This window comes from Perca flavescens, chromosome 16, assembly GCF_004354835.1.
Source record: "Perca flavescens isolate YP-PL-M2 chromosome 16, PFLA_1.0, whole genome shotgun sequence".
NCBI classification, from domain to species: domain Eukaryota; kingdom Metazoa; phylum Chordata; class Actinopteri; order Perciformes; family Percidae; genus Perca; species Perca flavescens.
The window spans coordinates 31,775,178-31,790,760 of record NC_041346.1 but is presented as its reverse complement, the minus strand read 5'-3'; positions in this window follow the sequence as shown (position 1 = coordinate 31,790,760).

Sequence of the window (15,583 nt, the reverse complement as noted above, 5' to 3'; positions counted from 1 at the left end):
CAGTTGGTAGAGTTTATACAAAACATTTTGCAGTGTTTGCACGTCCTTTACTGCATATAATTCATTAAAATAGTAAAAAAAAAAGTTAAATAACATTCATCATTAATAGTTGATTTCGAAATGTACCTAAATTGTTTTGCATTTTGTGATTTTTCAGTTGAATAAAAAAACTATTTTCTATTCATATATTTCATCATTGAGGATTTCTTGAATTTTTTTTTTTAAATCTCGTCTCGTCTCGTTCTTGTGAACCCAATCTCGTGATGTGTCTCGTCTCGTGGAGTAAGCGTCTCGTCACACCCCTAGTAATTACTAATGTTAACTAGCATGTTAGTGATCAGTAATTACTAATGTTAACTAGCATGTTAGTGATCAGTAATTACTAATGTTAACTATCATGTTAGTGATCAGTAATTACTAATGTTAACTAGCATGTTAGTGATCAGTAATTACTAATGTTAACTAGCATGTTAGTGATCAGTAATTAGCCTGTGTCTATGTTATCTCCTTACATATACCTACACTCTCCGTCTCTGTGAGATTGGGAATGATTGAGATTTCTCTCTCACAGCTACCAGAAGACTTCACACTTTCAGACACGTTGCTCACGTCACATCTACGTCTTCAAGCTCAGTTGGAGGCTGCTCAGTAACACTCAGCCAGCACCGGGAAAGAGACTTCTGATATCCTTCACTGGTCTCGTACAGAGACACGGGGTCTGCTGGTCCATTATATATACTGTCTATGAAAATTACTCTGAGAAAGAGGAAGCTGACAGACAGACTGAGCATGCTGTTCTCTTAATACGTCGATGGTGCGCTGCCTGCAGACCAAAAGGTAAGAAACAGTTGATTTTAAAAAGCTGACACCCAGCAGGAACACTTGATGTGTTCATCAGCAGAGAGGAAACAAAGTTAAGTTCAAGTTAAAGTTAAAGACCAACTGAAGTTGGAAGAGAGACTGAAACAAAGAGAGGCCTGCTGTCAGTCCACATCATCAAAATAGGATTTAAAGTCAAACTACTCATTCTGCACAATAATATATATCGCTTACATTTTTTATTTACACATATAAAAAAAAAATTATTTGTGTTATCGTCAAAAAATATTGACGATAACACGGCAAATGGCGTGTATGATTACATCCGCTGTATACGGTATAGACATACACGTGGATTGCTCAAAATGCGTACAGATAAAATGCCACCTGGCTTTAGGAAAGTGGCGTGTATGTTTACGCAAAGTCATGATGTCATGTTGCGATTTGACACACTGTGACTCCAAACTCTAGTAATCTTCAGAAACATGAGGCTCGTTGGAGATGAACTGCGCCTCGCCTGTAAAGTGGACGAGAGCAGGCAGCAGCAAAAAGCTGCGGTAAAGTCGGTTAGTTTCCAGCAGCCTTCATGCTGAACAGGAAGTCAAAGAAACACTCACATCCTGTTAGGTCCGATTTGAAAAAATGTTTTCAGACCCATAAATCAGCTTGTACAGTCTCCAGTTGCTTTTGTTAAGACAGAATAGCTGTCCAAATGCTCTACATGTGATCTGTTGCTGATTTTAATTACCAGCAGACTGTAGATGATCTGTAATCTGAACAGATTTAGTCTCTCTGACTTCTAAACGTCACTATCAGCCTCACACAACAATGTGTTGTGTTCAGAATAAGCTTTTAAATCAGACAAATAGCAGTTAATATCCCTCCAATTCAAAATCAATAAAAAGTTTATATAAAACGTCATCATGTTGAGTCGGTTCTGAACCAATCAGCTGTTAGATCAGCCGAGAGGCCAGTGTTTCCCAGCGGGCCCTGGGTCTTTGTTTACTTTTTTTTTTTTATTGACAAAAAACAGTAACATACAAAACTCTCGTTGGGGGAAAAGAATATACATGCGTATATACAATACAAATGTTGTCCATGTACAAGAAGAACAAATCAACAAAGGGTGAGCTATTTGAAAATACACAAGTCAAAATCAAAAGGCTAGAAAAGAAATTAACATTTAGAGCGGCACACAAGGGGAGATTAATCAAAACAGTAGTTCTCCTGATATGTCACTACACATTTTTCTTCACAATTTTACTAGATTTGATCTTTTTCAGTGAGGAAAGAGTTTTAAAAAAAATGTATAAACCAAACAAAGGAAGGCCTAGAACATCTCCACTTACTGCAATGAATATGAAATTTACCCATAAGAATAATCATATTGACTTAATGTGATACTGATGAATCTATATTATCCATATAAAAGAGGATGTGTGGAAAGGTGAGAGTAGGGATATTATCAGTCTTAAGTTACAGCCAATCATGTAGCTCAGACCACTAGGTGTGTGTGTGTGTGTGTGTGTGTGTCTGTGTCTGTCTGTGTCTGTCTGTCTGTGTGTGTCTGTCTGTGTCTGTCTGTGTCTATCTGTCTGTGTCTGTCTGTCTGTCTGTCTGTCTGTCTGTCTGTCTGTCTGTCTGTCTGTGACAATGGGCAAAAAATACAACGTGTTCCAGAAACTCATCAGCCACCTCACAAAATACACAAGGCTCTATGATTGCATGATATGAGGTAAATGTCAAATTGTGATTATTTTGACTGATATTGTGATATGCTTCAGGATATTGGAGGGAATGATACATTTTTGGGATCTTCATTTTCATAGAAACACAAATAAAAATGTACTATAGTCATGTAATGTGATCTTTGCAAGAATGTGTACCAAACAAAGATGTTTTCTGTAGGATATGATGTGTAGTCCTGGACGTCTCTGCAGCTCCACACTACACATATTTTGCCTTCAACAAATATTGTGCCCCTCTGTGATTTCAATAAAATTGCGATTAGTTGTGCAACCCTACAATGGTCTACATCAAATTTGAATCTTCTCCTAAGAAAGTCAGCAACCGGATATATCTTATAAATTATTTTAAAGTGAGTCTCTTTGACTTTTGGGGAAATGGGCCATTTAATGAATTTAAAATGTTATTTTTCTATGGATAATGCAACCATGTCCAGAACCTGTACACCTAATTCTCTGTTATAATCAAAAAATAATTTAGATTTCAAAGCATCACTAATATATTTATTATTATATTTACTGTCAATCATTAATAACTAAATTTGGTAAAGTTGGTAAGGGTCTTATTTTTGCATATAACAATGTGCTTTGAATTAACTGTAATAATGGTATAGTTATTGCTTTACAGATCTTGTTGTATTCTCTATAACAGTGGTTCCCAACCTTTTTTCCTTGGCACCCCCCCTACTCATGTCTAAGAAAAGCTGAGCCCCCCCCCCCCCCCGAAATTGAAGTTCTCTTGAGATAGAGCCTTACTTTCTTTTTTGATACAGAGGAGTTATCAGCACTGTTACGTTTCTCCGCCATGTTTCATTCATAAAATAGTGATGCCGTGGCGGCAGGGAAAACGAGGATACAACAAAATGTATAGTTTTTATACAGACTTTTGTATACATTATATATTTTAGTGTATTATCATAATTTTTTTTAGATGTGCAAATATTTTTTTTTTTACCTCAACCTCAAACCAGATAAAGACTTGCGCCCCCCCTGTGATCTTTGCCGCCCCCCCTGGGGGTGCCCAGACCCCGGGTTGGGAACCACTACTCTATAAGTACAGTTTAAATTATATTTGTCTAAGAAAGATTTATATTCCAAAAAGTTACCATTATCATCTATAACATCATTCACAAACACAATGCCTTTTTCATACCAATCATACTTAAACAATGATTTCCTATTGTTGATTGACCCTATTGTTCCATAAGGTGGATTCATGGGGAGGAAAGTTATGGGTGAATATAATTTTCCAATATTGGAGAACTTGTTTGTGGAAGTTTGATAACTTAACAGGAAATTTGGTCACCTCAAAATCACATTGCAAAAGAAAATCAAGCCCTCCTACTTTTTTAAATAGATGTCTAGGTATGCGAAACCACATAGAATCTGGTTGTGATAGATACTGTATGAAGATCTAGGTTGGTTAAAAGTTTAGGCTCATGTTAAAGACTTCATATCCTGCTGATAGACGTCCTGTTACCTCTCTAAAGATCTTTGAGATGACACACTGTGACTGGAAACTCTAGTTATCTACAGAAACATGAACTTGAAGCAGAAAGCTAAACTTCCAGCTGCTCAGCTGTGTTACAGTTGGAGATGTGTGTCTCCATTAATGTGTTTCTGTAGAGTCTGGTCCTGGAGTTTGACTTTATATTCATGAATTCTGGTCCTGGAGTTTGACTTTATATTCATGAATTCTGGTCCTGGAGTTGGACTTTATATTCATGTAGTCTGGTCCTGGAGTTGGACTTTATATTCATGTAGTCTGGTCCTGTAGTTGGACTTTATATTCATGTAGTCTGGTCCTGGAGTTGGACTTTATATTCATGTAGAGTCTGGTCCTGGAGTTGGACTTTATATTCATGTAGAGTCTGGTCCTGTAGTTGGACTTTATATTCATGTAGAGTCTGGTCCTGGAGTTGGACTTTATATTCATGTAGTATGGTCCTGGAGTTGGACTTTATATTCATGTAGTATGGTCCTGGAGTTGGACTTTATATTCATGTAGAGTCTGGTCCTGGAGTTGGACTTTATATTCATGTAGTCTGGTCCTGGAGTTGGACTTTATATTCATGTAGAGTCTGGTCCTGGAGTTGGACTTTATATTCATGTAGTATGGTCCTGGAGTTGGACTTTATATTCATGTAGAGTCTGGTCCTGGAGTTGGACTTTATATTCATGTAGTCTGGTCCTGGAGTTGGACTTTTTATTCATGTAGTCCGGTCCTGGAGTTGAACTTTTTATTCATGTATTCTGGTCCTGGAGTTGGACTTTATATTCATGTAGTCTGGTCCTGGTCCTGGACTTTATATTCATGTAGAGTCTGGTCCTGGTCCTGGACTTTATATTCATGTAGTCTGGTCCTGGATCTGGACTTTATATTCATGTAGTGTCTGGTCCTGTAGTTGGACTTTATATTCATGTAGAGTCTGGTCCTGGTCCTGGACTTTATATTCATGTAGTCTGGTCCTGGATCTGGACTTTATATTCATGTAGTCTGGTCCTGTAGTTGGACTTTATATTCCTGTAGAGTCTGGTCCTGTAGTTGGACTTTATATTCATGTAGAGTCTGGTCCTGTAGTTGGACTTTATATTCATGTAGAGTCTGGTCCTGTAGTTGGACTTTATATTCATGTAGAGTCTGGTCCTGTAGTTGGACTTTATATTCATGTAGAGTCTGGTCCTGTAGTTGGACTTTATATTCATGTAGTCTGGTCCTGTAGTTGGACTTTATATTCATGTAGAGTCTGGTCCTGGAGTTGGACTTTTTATTCATGTAGTCCGGTCCTGGAGTTGAACTTTTTATTCATGTATTCTGGTCCTGGATCTGGACTTTATATTCATGTAGAGTCTGGTCCTGTAGTTGGACTTTATATTCATGTAGAGTCTGGTCCTGGTCCTGGACTTTATATTCATGTAGTCTGGTCCTGGATCTGGACTTTATATTCATGTAGTCTGGTCCTGTAGTTGGACTTTATATTCATGTAGAGTCTGGTCCTGTAGTTGGACTTTATATTCATGTCCTGCAGCAGAGATATTCAGCTCTTATTACTCTCACATCTCTGGTTTTATTCTTAGTTTAGGTTGAAGAAACCAGAGTTCTCCTCTGAATGTTGATCATAGTGATGTCCTGAGGGAGGAAAGGGTTTCTGTGTCTGGTTGAGTTACAGGACCACCCCCCCCCCAGAGGAGAGCAGCTGAAACAGGCAGGGTACAGGCTCTGCTGTGATTGGCTCCTCTGATCATGTGATTTCTGAGAAACTACTCTGAGAAAGAGGAAGCAGAGAGACAGACTGAATGATCACGCTCTCTGCAGAAGCTTTCCTATCAATTAAAGGCAAAAAGACCCAAAAACAATCTCAAAAAAGAGGGAGTTTTTTTTATAGTTTTAAAAATTATTTTAAAATGTACATTTTCCAAACCAACACTTCATCTAAACTTGTATATTTGTATCTATCTATCTATCTATCTATCTATCTATCTATCTATCTAGGACTTCAGGTGTCATATATTTTATTATTTTAAATGTCATATTTAACATATGTCATGCAAAAGATAGTTTAGTAGTTGACAGGTGAATCAGCCAATCACATTTGCGCTCAAAATGTGTACAGATAAGTGCCGTTAGTTTATGCAAAGTCATGATGTCACATTGTAGGAGAAGTGAACAAGAGCATGTTGAACCACTATTGAAACTCAGCCACAGACTATAGCCTCTGACACACATATCTATTAGGAGGGGGCTCTAAAAATGCCTCCTGTTACCTCGATGAAGTCTTTTAAAGTGTTGTGTTTCTTCTCTTTTGAGAAGACCACATGAATATATAAAGTTTAGTTTGAGTTGTGACTTTACTGAGACTGTAAGATAAATACTACCTTACCTCTCTCTGGATGAACCAGGGTCTCAGTCCAAAGTTAAATATTAAACATATCAAATATCAGATCAGTATTATTGTTGATGTTGGCTGAGGTTAGTTTCCTCTGCTGCTCTAACTCAGAGTTTTCTTTTAATCTGAAAGGAATAGAGAGTTTTTAAATGTCAGAAATCTAAGGTGAGTTAGAGTTTCCTTCCAGCTGCTGCAGAGTGGAGCTGAGAGGAGCTGGGAGGAAGTGTGTGTGTGTGGTTGTGTGGTTGTGTTGTGTTTGTGTGTGTGTGTGTGTGTGTGTGTGTGTGTGTGTGTATTCTGATGATGTGTGTCTCTTCCTGTCTCCACAGTTTGATTTAAAGTTAGCTTCTTCATCACTCTGAAGAGGAGATCTCAACACTTCAGGAGGACCAGGAGTCCTCAAGATGGCTGCAAGACCAAGAAGAAGACGGAGCAGAGACTCCCCTCCTAATCTGTCTGAATCTGAACTTATTACCATGGCAATGTGAGTATTACTTGTTAAGACACAGTTTTAAACACTGCTGGATCACATTTTAGTACATGATGAGACAATGCACTAGGCTACATAAGAGAGGTTTGTTGTAATACTTACGATATGATATGTCAACTATCTATATTGCAAAAAAGAGCCAAAGAATAATTCAGAGTTTAACAGTGTGGTTCTGGAAGTAACAATCCCATTGATTGATTGATTGATTGATTGATTGATTGATTGATTGATTTGATTGTCAGAGATAAAGTCTAAAGACAATCTGAGGTAGACTGACCCCGAGCTCTGAGGATGTGAAACAATGATTTCTGCTCCTCTAGAACACACAAATATGTATGGAATCAACCTGGTTTTAAAATAAACAGGTTTTATTCACCAAGTCATGGAAAATACCACACTACCCACAATCCTAAGCCTATCAGCGACGTCTCTGATTGGTCCAACTCGGGGTTACCATGGAAATGTTTATCGTATTTGCTCAGTGAGCTTCTACCATCAAAGTCTCTGATAGTTACTGTAAATAGTCTTGTTTAACTTTTTTGCCGTTTTCAAAATGTTTTTTGCGCCAAATCAAATGTTTTCTGGTCCTGATTCCTCTAATAGCTGGTTGTCATGGTTCCAGGGTAGGGCTGGGAAAAAAATCGATTTGATTTAAAAATCGAGTTGGTAGGTCAAATCGATTTCATATTTTCAAAAAATCGATTTTTTAGATTTTTTTCTCTCCCCCTCTTCAGTATAGCGTACATACATTTAGCATTCGCCAAATCTTCCTTCAGGGTTTCCGTAGCACGCTCCCTGCGGCGCAGCCCTCTGCCCCTCCCCTCCCCCGAGGGCAGCGCATGCATACACAAACAACATGGCAGAAACAGCCGGCGAAAGAGAGCAGCTCCTTCCAAAGAAATGCTCTTTGACTTCAGTCGTGTGGAGTTGGTTTGGATTCTGGCATCTGATGAGGAACAGAAAACACCTTGATGCAAACTACGTCTTAAATTGTTAACTTGTTGTTGCTGGTAGCAGTACGACAAATCTGTTTCAGCATTTAAAGCGAAGACGTGCGGCTGAGTGGGAGAAGTGTTGCCTTCTTCGAAAAGAAAACCACTCTAGTGGCGTTAGCGCTAGCACCCCGTTTGCAAGAAAATACCTGCCCATTCCAGCAACTAGCGCCCCATCGGAGAGGGTCTTTAGTGTGGGTGGGGGTATTGTCACCTGTCACCGAGCTTGCCTCAAGCCTGCTGTTGTTGATGGGCTCGTTTTCCTTTCAAAGAATGTTTAAAATGCAATTACATTTTTTATGGCGAATGGTGTTACTGTTTACATGTTGAATTCAACTAAGAGTTACCTCAGGATTTTTTGATGTTTTATTAGGTCAATCCAAATACAGTATAAATAATTTGGATGTTTAACAATCTTTGTTGCACACTGCACGGTGACTTTTCAGTTAGAGAAAGGGTTTGCCTTTGCAATTTTGTTTATGTTGATGCACTTTAATTAAATAAATCGAGTTTTTTCATAAAAAAATCACATTTTTTTAGGGAATAAAATCACCCTGCTCTATTCCAGGGTTAAAACTCTTTATATATCAGCATTTAATGAAACATCAACGGAGATATAGAATGGAGGGAAATCACTTCCGGGCAGAGCCAATCAGAAAATGGACGGTCACTATTGAGCTCTATACGGTTATGTTAGGGATCACACACATTCATTATTCTTCAAATCATAAACATTGATATTCACTGATCTGGTTCATTTTCAAACAGCACCAATCATGTATAAAGCCATAAACAACCTGCTCCCTGGTTTTAAACCCTCTGATGTCAAACAGGGCTCTAGAGACCCCGAGAGAATGACTTCATATCTTTGCATGTTATGCATTTTATTAGCCAATATTTCATGAATTCCTCATGTAAGTTGTCATTTAGAGAAGCTGCACGACATCTGGGAGCAGTAACGCTGCCTCTAACCCTTCATTACCACAGAGACTGGTCCTGGGTGGCAGCCAACGGCAACTTTCACATTCCTCCTCCTCACCTCCCTCTGTTTCTTTCCCTCCATTCTTCTACTATTCTTCTATTGAGTTCTGTAAGATCATTTTATAGTTTTAAAGATTTTTTTCATACATTTCCAACTTTAATCACCAGGACAGCATGAAGGGGGAGAGAGAGGGGGAAGACATGTAGGAAACTTGCTGCAGGTCAGATTCAAACCCTCGGCCTCTGCATTAAGGAATAATCCTCTCTATATGGGCACAAGCTCTACCAGCTAAGATACCCGGGCGCCCAAAGATCATTTCATTTTTAATAAAACCCATTTTTGTATCACTACCCCATTAATGCGCAGCATACAGAAAATGACAAAAATGCCCGTATGTATTCTTAGTGGAATTTGATCGGAAACTTTGATTTGTTGACATAAACTAAATAAGGAACATATCTTATTGGGACCCCTACCCTCTAGGTCACTGGAAAAAATTCAAACTTTGCACGATGGGCGTCAATGCGGTGAAATCACACATGCAGTCCGAGAGTCGCAAGTCGGCGCTTAAAGGCAGGCAGCAATTTGAATTTTTTTTGCCGTGACCAACAACGCAACTTCTGCTGTCACCACCACACCTGCAGCTGCCAGATGGCGGTGCTTACTTGAAGTCTAACTTTTGGGACTGGTTGACATGATTTTGGCGAATTTGCCTACTCCCGTAAGCAGTATAGGTTCATTACTTTTAATTATCGGTGCATGTTGTTTTGAGATCCGTGGGGCAGAGGCACTTAAGCTGCTCAGTGAACAGTGTTTTAAATATTTTAATATTTGTATTTCTGTGTTCTTATCTTGTGAAGCACTTTGTGTTGCATTTAATGACTGTAAACCGTCTTGTGAGCCATCTGACAGTTAAATTTGGATTTTCAAATATAAAAATTGCCATTGTTAAATGCTTACAATTTGTGTGTGAAAGTATCTGCAGTTGGACATGGGCATTAAATTAGTTTAAAGTGGCATGAAAAACGGCATGAAAAAGCATGAAATGAGATTTGCTGATACCTGCAGAAACCCTGATATATATATATATATATATATATATATATATATATATATGTATATGTATATATATATATATATATATATGTGTATGTATATATATATATATATGTATATGTGTATATATATATATATGTATATATATGTGTATGTATATATATATATGTATATGTGTGTATATATATATATATATATGTGTATGTATATATATATGTATGTGTGTGTATATACACACACACACACACACACACACACACACACATATACACACACACACACATTTTTTTTTTTACAGTGCAGAGAGAAGCTGCCTCCAGCCCCTCCCCTCGTGAAGTTGCGTGCCGACACCGTCAACACTGCACTAGCTCAGAGAGGCTATCGTTCGTTAGCTGCTGCTGGTCTTGCCGTGGGATTAACTGTACTAATAAAACCCGTTGAAACACCGCGCCACGCTGCTGTGAAAGCTCCCCGAGCGTCATTTATCAGTCTGGTTGTTACCCCTCTCAGTGGCAGCTCCTCCACCCATATCTTTATAACGGAGCTAACCGCTAACCGGAGCTAACCGCTAATCAGAGCTAGCTCGTTGCCAACCGAGCTTTCAGTTCTGCTGTATCCATTAACTGCATGTATGGAATCGAGCCGAACAAAAAAACCCTTCATTTTAATAAAATGGCTGTAAAAGATTTAAACTTCAACTCAGAATTGTTTGAATGACAGAGATCAGCTCAAGGTACGGTGTAGCGTTAGCGTGCTAAGTTGATGCTTTCTCTGCGTAGTGCAGACTGATTTGCTCTCACGAGTCATCAAATCGAGACCAAATCGCAGCCTTTGCCATTAGGAAATCCCGTTTTAACATATCGCGATATTATCGCAAATGCAATTAATCGTTTAGCCCTAGTATGTATACTTTTCACGTCAGAAACATCATGTGCACATACATTATTTTGTCAAGGTGTGCTTAGAAAGATGTTGGAATATAATAGTTAAATGTTAAAAATCATTCAGACTGTTTATCCAATGTCGGTGGAGCAGCAGCAAAAATAACAGACTATATGGAACTGCATCTTGTTTTCTGTACAAGGTCTGTAGTTCATAATTACTTTCTAATTTAACAAATCTATAATTTCTCATATCTGCAAGTATGTTTGATACATGTCTAATATATAACACTGTCTTCATGGAGTGCTGCTCGGTTGTCTGTAGAAAGTGTCTCTCTGGTGCTCTTCATGTCTAATATCTTTCTAAACCATTATCATGTGTTGTTCTTTTACATAACTAAGATTATAGAGGTGTAATAAATAGGCTACATTATGGTAAATAATTCCAAGGGACATGAGGGGCTCTATCTTGTATGGGGTCCGTGGGCTGGATATAAAATGAGAACCTCTGCCGTGAGGGCTCTGTATCAACTTTCTCCACTAAAAAGGGCACTCAAGCAGGCCTTGCATTGCATTTCTCTAGAGTTGTTGTCGCTAATGAAGAGTATGCAAGTCTATGTACCGATCCGAACCATGTCATTTAGGCCCATAAAAACTACTTTCAAGTAGTTATGTTTATTTTCCGTTATGACTGGATATTAAACTAGATAGTAATATAAAGTTCTATGGCATTCAATCTCTTAATGTAGTGTTTGTTTTATGGTTTTACAGGGCTCTAGAGTGCGACCAAAATTTGAAAGGGTGCGACTAAGATTTTCCTATGTCGCACCTGTACACCTAACCTAATGTTAAGTTACATGACTCATTCCTTCTGTAAAGCCGTGCCTATGTTTGGATCTCTCCTTTGCGCAGCCCCCCCCCCATTCACTCACATACGGGCAACATGGAGAGACACAGCACCGCCAGTCCACATGCTGACATTTGTCTACAGTTTGAATTGTTAACACAGCTGTATATTAAGTATGAGAGGAAACCTGTATTATTAACACAGCTGTATATTGTTAAGTATGAGAGGAAACCTGTATTATTAACACAGCTGTATATTGTTAAGTATGAGAGGAAACCTGTATTATTAACACAGCTGTATATTGTTAAGTATGAGAGAAACCTGTATTATTAACACAGCTGTATATTGTTAAAGTATGAGGGAAACCTGTATTATTAACACAGCTGTATATTGTTAAGTATGAGAGGAAACCTGTATTATTAACACAGCTGTATATTGTTAAGTATGAGAGGGAAACCTGTATTATTAACACAGCTGTATATTGTTATTAATGAGAGGAAACCTGTATTATTAATACAGCTGTATATTGTTAAGAGAGGGAAACCTGTATTATTAACACAGCTGTATATTGTTAAGTATGAGGGAAACCTGTATTATTAACACAGCTGTATATTGTTAAGTATGAGGAGAAACCTGTATTATTAACACAGCTGTATATTGTTAAGTATGAAAGGAAACCTGTATTATTAACACAGCTGTATATTACATGAAAGGAAACCTGTATTATTAACACAGCTATATTAAGTATGAAAGGAAACCTGTATTATTAACACAGCTGTATATTAAGTATGAGAAGGAAACCTGTATTATTAACACAGCTGTATATTAAGTATGAGAGGGAAACCTGTATTATTAACACAGCTGTATATTGTTGTTAGTATGAGAGAAACCTGTATTATTAACACAGCTGTATATTATTCCATTGTTAAGTATGAGAGAGAAACCTGTATTATTAACACAGCTGTATATTGTTAAGTATGAGAGGAAACCTGTATTATTAACACAGCTGTATATTGTTAAAAATGAGGGAAACCTGTATTATTAACACAGCTGTATATTAAGTATGAGAGGAAACCTGTATTATTAACACAGCTGTATATTGTTAAGTATGAGAGGAAACCTGTATCATTAACACAGCTGTATATTGTTAAGTATGAGAGGAAACCTGTATTATTAACACAGCTGTATATTAAAGTATGAGAGGAAACCTGTATTATTAACACAGCTGTATATTAAGTATGTATTAACACAGCTGTATATTGTTAAGTATGAGAGGAAACCTGTATTATTAACACAGCTGTATATTAAGTATGAGAGGAAACCTGTATTAACAACAGCTGTATATTGTTAAGTATGAGAGAAAACCTGTATTATTAACACAGCTGTATATTGTTAAGTATGAGAGGAAACCTGTATTATTAACACAGCTGTATATTGTTAAGTATGAGAGGAAACCTGTATTATTAACACAGCTGTATATTAAGTATGAGAGGAAACCTGTATTATTAACACAGCTGTATATTAAGTATGAGAGGAAACCTGTATTATTAACACAGCTGTATATTGTTAAATGTATGAGAGGGAAACCTGTATTATTAACACAGCTGTATATTGTTAAAGTATGAGAGGAAACCTGTATTATTAACACAGCTGTATATTAAGTATGAGAGGGAAACCTGTATTATTAACACAGCTGTATATTAAGTATGAGAGGAAACCTGTATTATTAACACAGCTGTATATTGTTAAGTATGAGAGGAAACCTGTATTATTAACACAGTTGTATATTGTTAAGTATGAGGAGGAAACCTGTATTATTAACACAGCTGTATATTGTTAAGTATGAGAGGAAACCTGTATTATTAACACAGCTGTATATTAAGTATGAGAAGGAAACCTGTATTATTAACACAGCTGTATATTGAGTATGAGAGGAAACCTGTATTATTAACACAGCTGTATATTGTTAAGTATGAGAGGAAACCTGTATTATTAACACAGCTGTATATTATTAAGTATGAGAGGAAACCTGTATTATTAACACAGCTGTATATTAAGTATGAGAGGAAACCTGTATTATTAACACAGCTGTATATTGTTAAATATGAGAGGAAACCTGTATTATTAATACAGCTGTATATTAAGTATGAGAGGAAACCTGTATTATTAACACAGCTGTATATTGTTAAGTATGGAGAGGAAACCTGTATTATTAACACAGCTGTATATTAAGTATGAGAAGGAAACCTGTATTATTAACACAGCTGTATATTAAGTATGAGAGGAAACCTGTATTATTAACACAGCTGTATATTGTTAAGTATGAGAGGAAACCTGTATTATTAACACAGCTGTATATTGTTAAGTATGAGAGGAAACCTGTATTATTAACACAGCTGTATATTGTTAAGTATGAGAGGAAACCTGTATTATTTACACAGCTGTATATTGTTAAGTATGAGAGAAACCTGTATTATTAACACAGCTGTATATTAAGTATGAGAGGAAACCTGTATTGGTACCAGTGGTTCAGCTGGTAACTCTCTGTTATTACGGCCGCCCACGGTGAAAAACACATTAGAAATTATTGAATGGAACTAACTTCAGTTGGTTGAGTAATAGCGTTTGAGACGGAGCCTGCTGGATCTGGGCGAGAGATGTGAACCATGGCCAGAATATCATAGTTCATAAAAATGCAGCCAGTGACGATACAGACATTTCATAGCCTACACAAGACTTGTGTAACGCCGCTGACCCGTAAAGTGCATTTGACCGTGCTGGACCCATTCATAATGGTCAGGTGTCACTCTGTGAGTAGCATACGCTTCAGTCCATCACCTCCCCCTCTCTCCCTCTGTCTCCCTCTGTTTGTTTAGTTTTTTTTTTTAGATTTCGGCCTTTATTTTGAGAGGGAAGCTGAAGACATGAAAGAGGAGAGAGATGACATGTAGGAAAGGTCCATGAGTCGGAGTCAAACCTCTATATATATTTTACCAACTGAGCTATCCGGGCGTCCTCTTTCTCTTCTAATCAGTCTGTTATTGTTGTTGAAAACAAGTGAAGGAGCTTTCTCAGAGATAGATATATAGTTTTAATATCTCCCAGGCTATTTATTTCAGATAACTTTCATTGACATATGTTGCAGCTGTATATTTTTTAAACTGGTAAAGAACCCTGTCTTTGCATTTTTATTTTAATCACAATCTGTTTTAATAAAAGAGCTTGTAAAAGTGTGGCTGACTTAAAACTAGGGATGCACCAAACCCAGATTTTTGGTGTTCTGCGAATACGAACCCACTGGTTAAGATTCTGCAGACGGGAACGAACCAGACCCTCCCCATTCTTAACACAGTAAACACATTAATGAAGTAAACAAAAGCGTCCACAGCAGTGCATTTTCATTGTATTTTAACTGTAAAAATAAAAGAATAAGCAACATTATGGCTGGCACACAAGTGGGAAAAAGTATTTTGACAAGGCCTATGTTTACCCTATCTCAAGATCCAACCAATATCCCAAAATATTAGCCTTTTTAGATTTATAATCCCATAAAGTAGAAGCTGCCCCACGCTCTTCACATCGTAGGAGGGGTGCATCGCTATAAGCGGATGGTGACATTTTGTTTTGCAAATTTTAAGCTAACCAGTGTATGATGAGACATGTTGGGGGTGGAATTAGAAAGCTAACGTTAGCTAACGAGCAGCAGCGACCGTTAGCTCGCTCCTCTCCGCTGTAGGAGACTCATTTTACAGAGAACAGCTGACAGCCGGAGGCTCGGTCTGGATTCCAACACCGGTTTTTAGCTGGGACCGTCCTTCCATTACCCGTTACCTGAAGTTGCTGTCTGGAGATTCCTTCATGCACAACTCGTATTCTTTCTGATG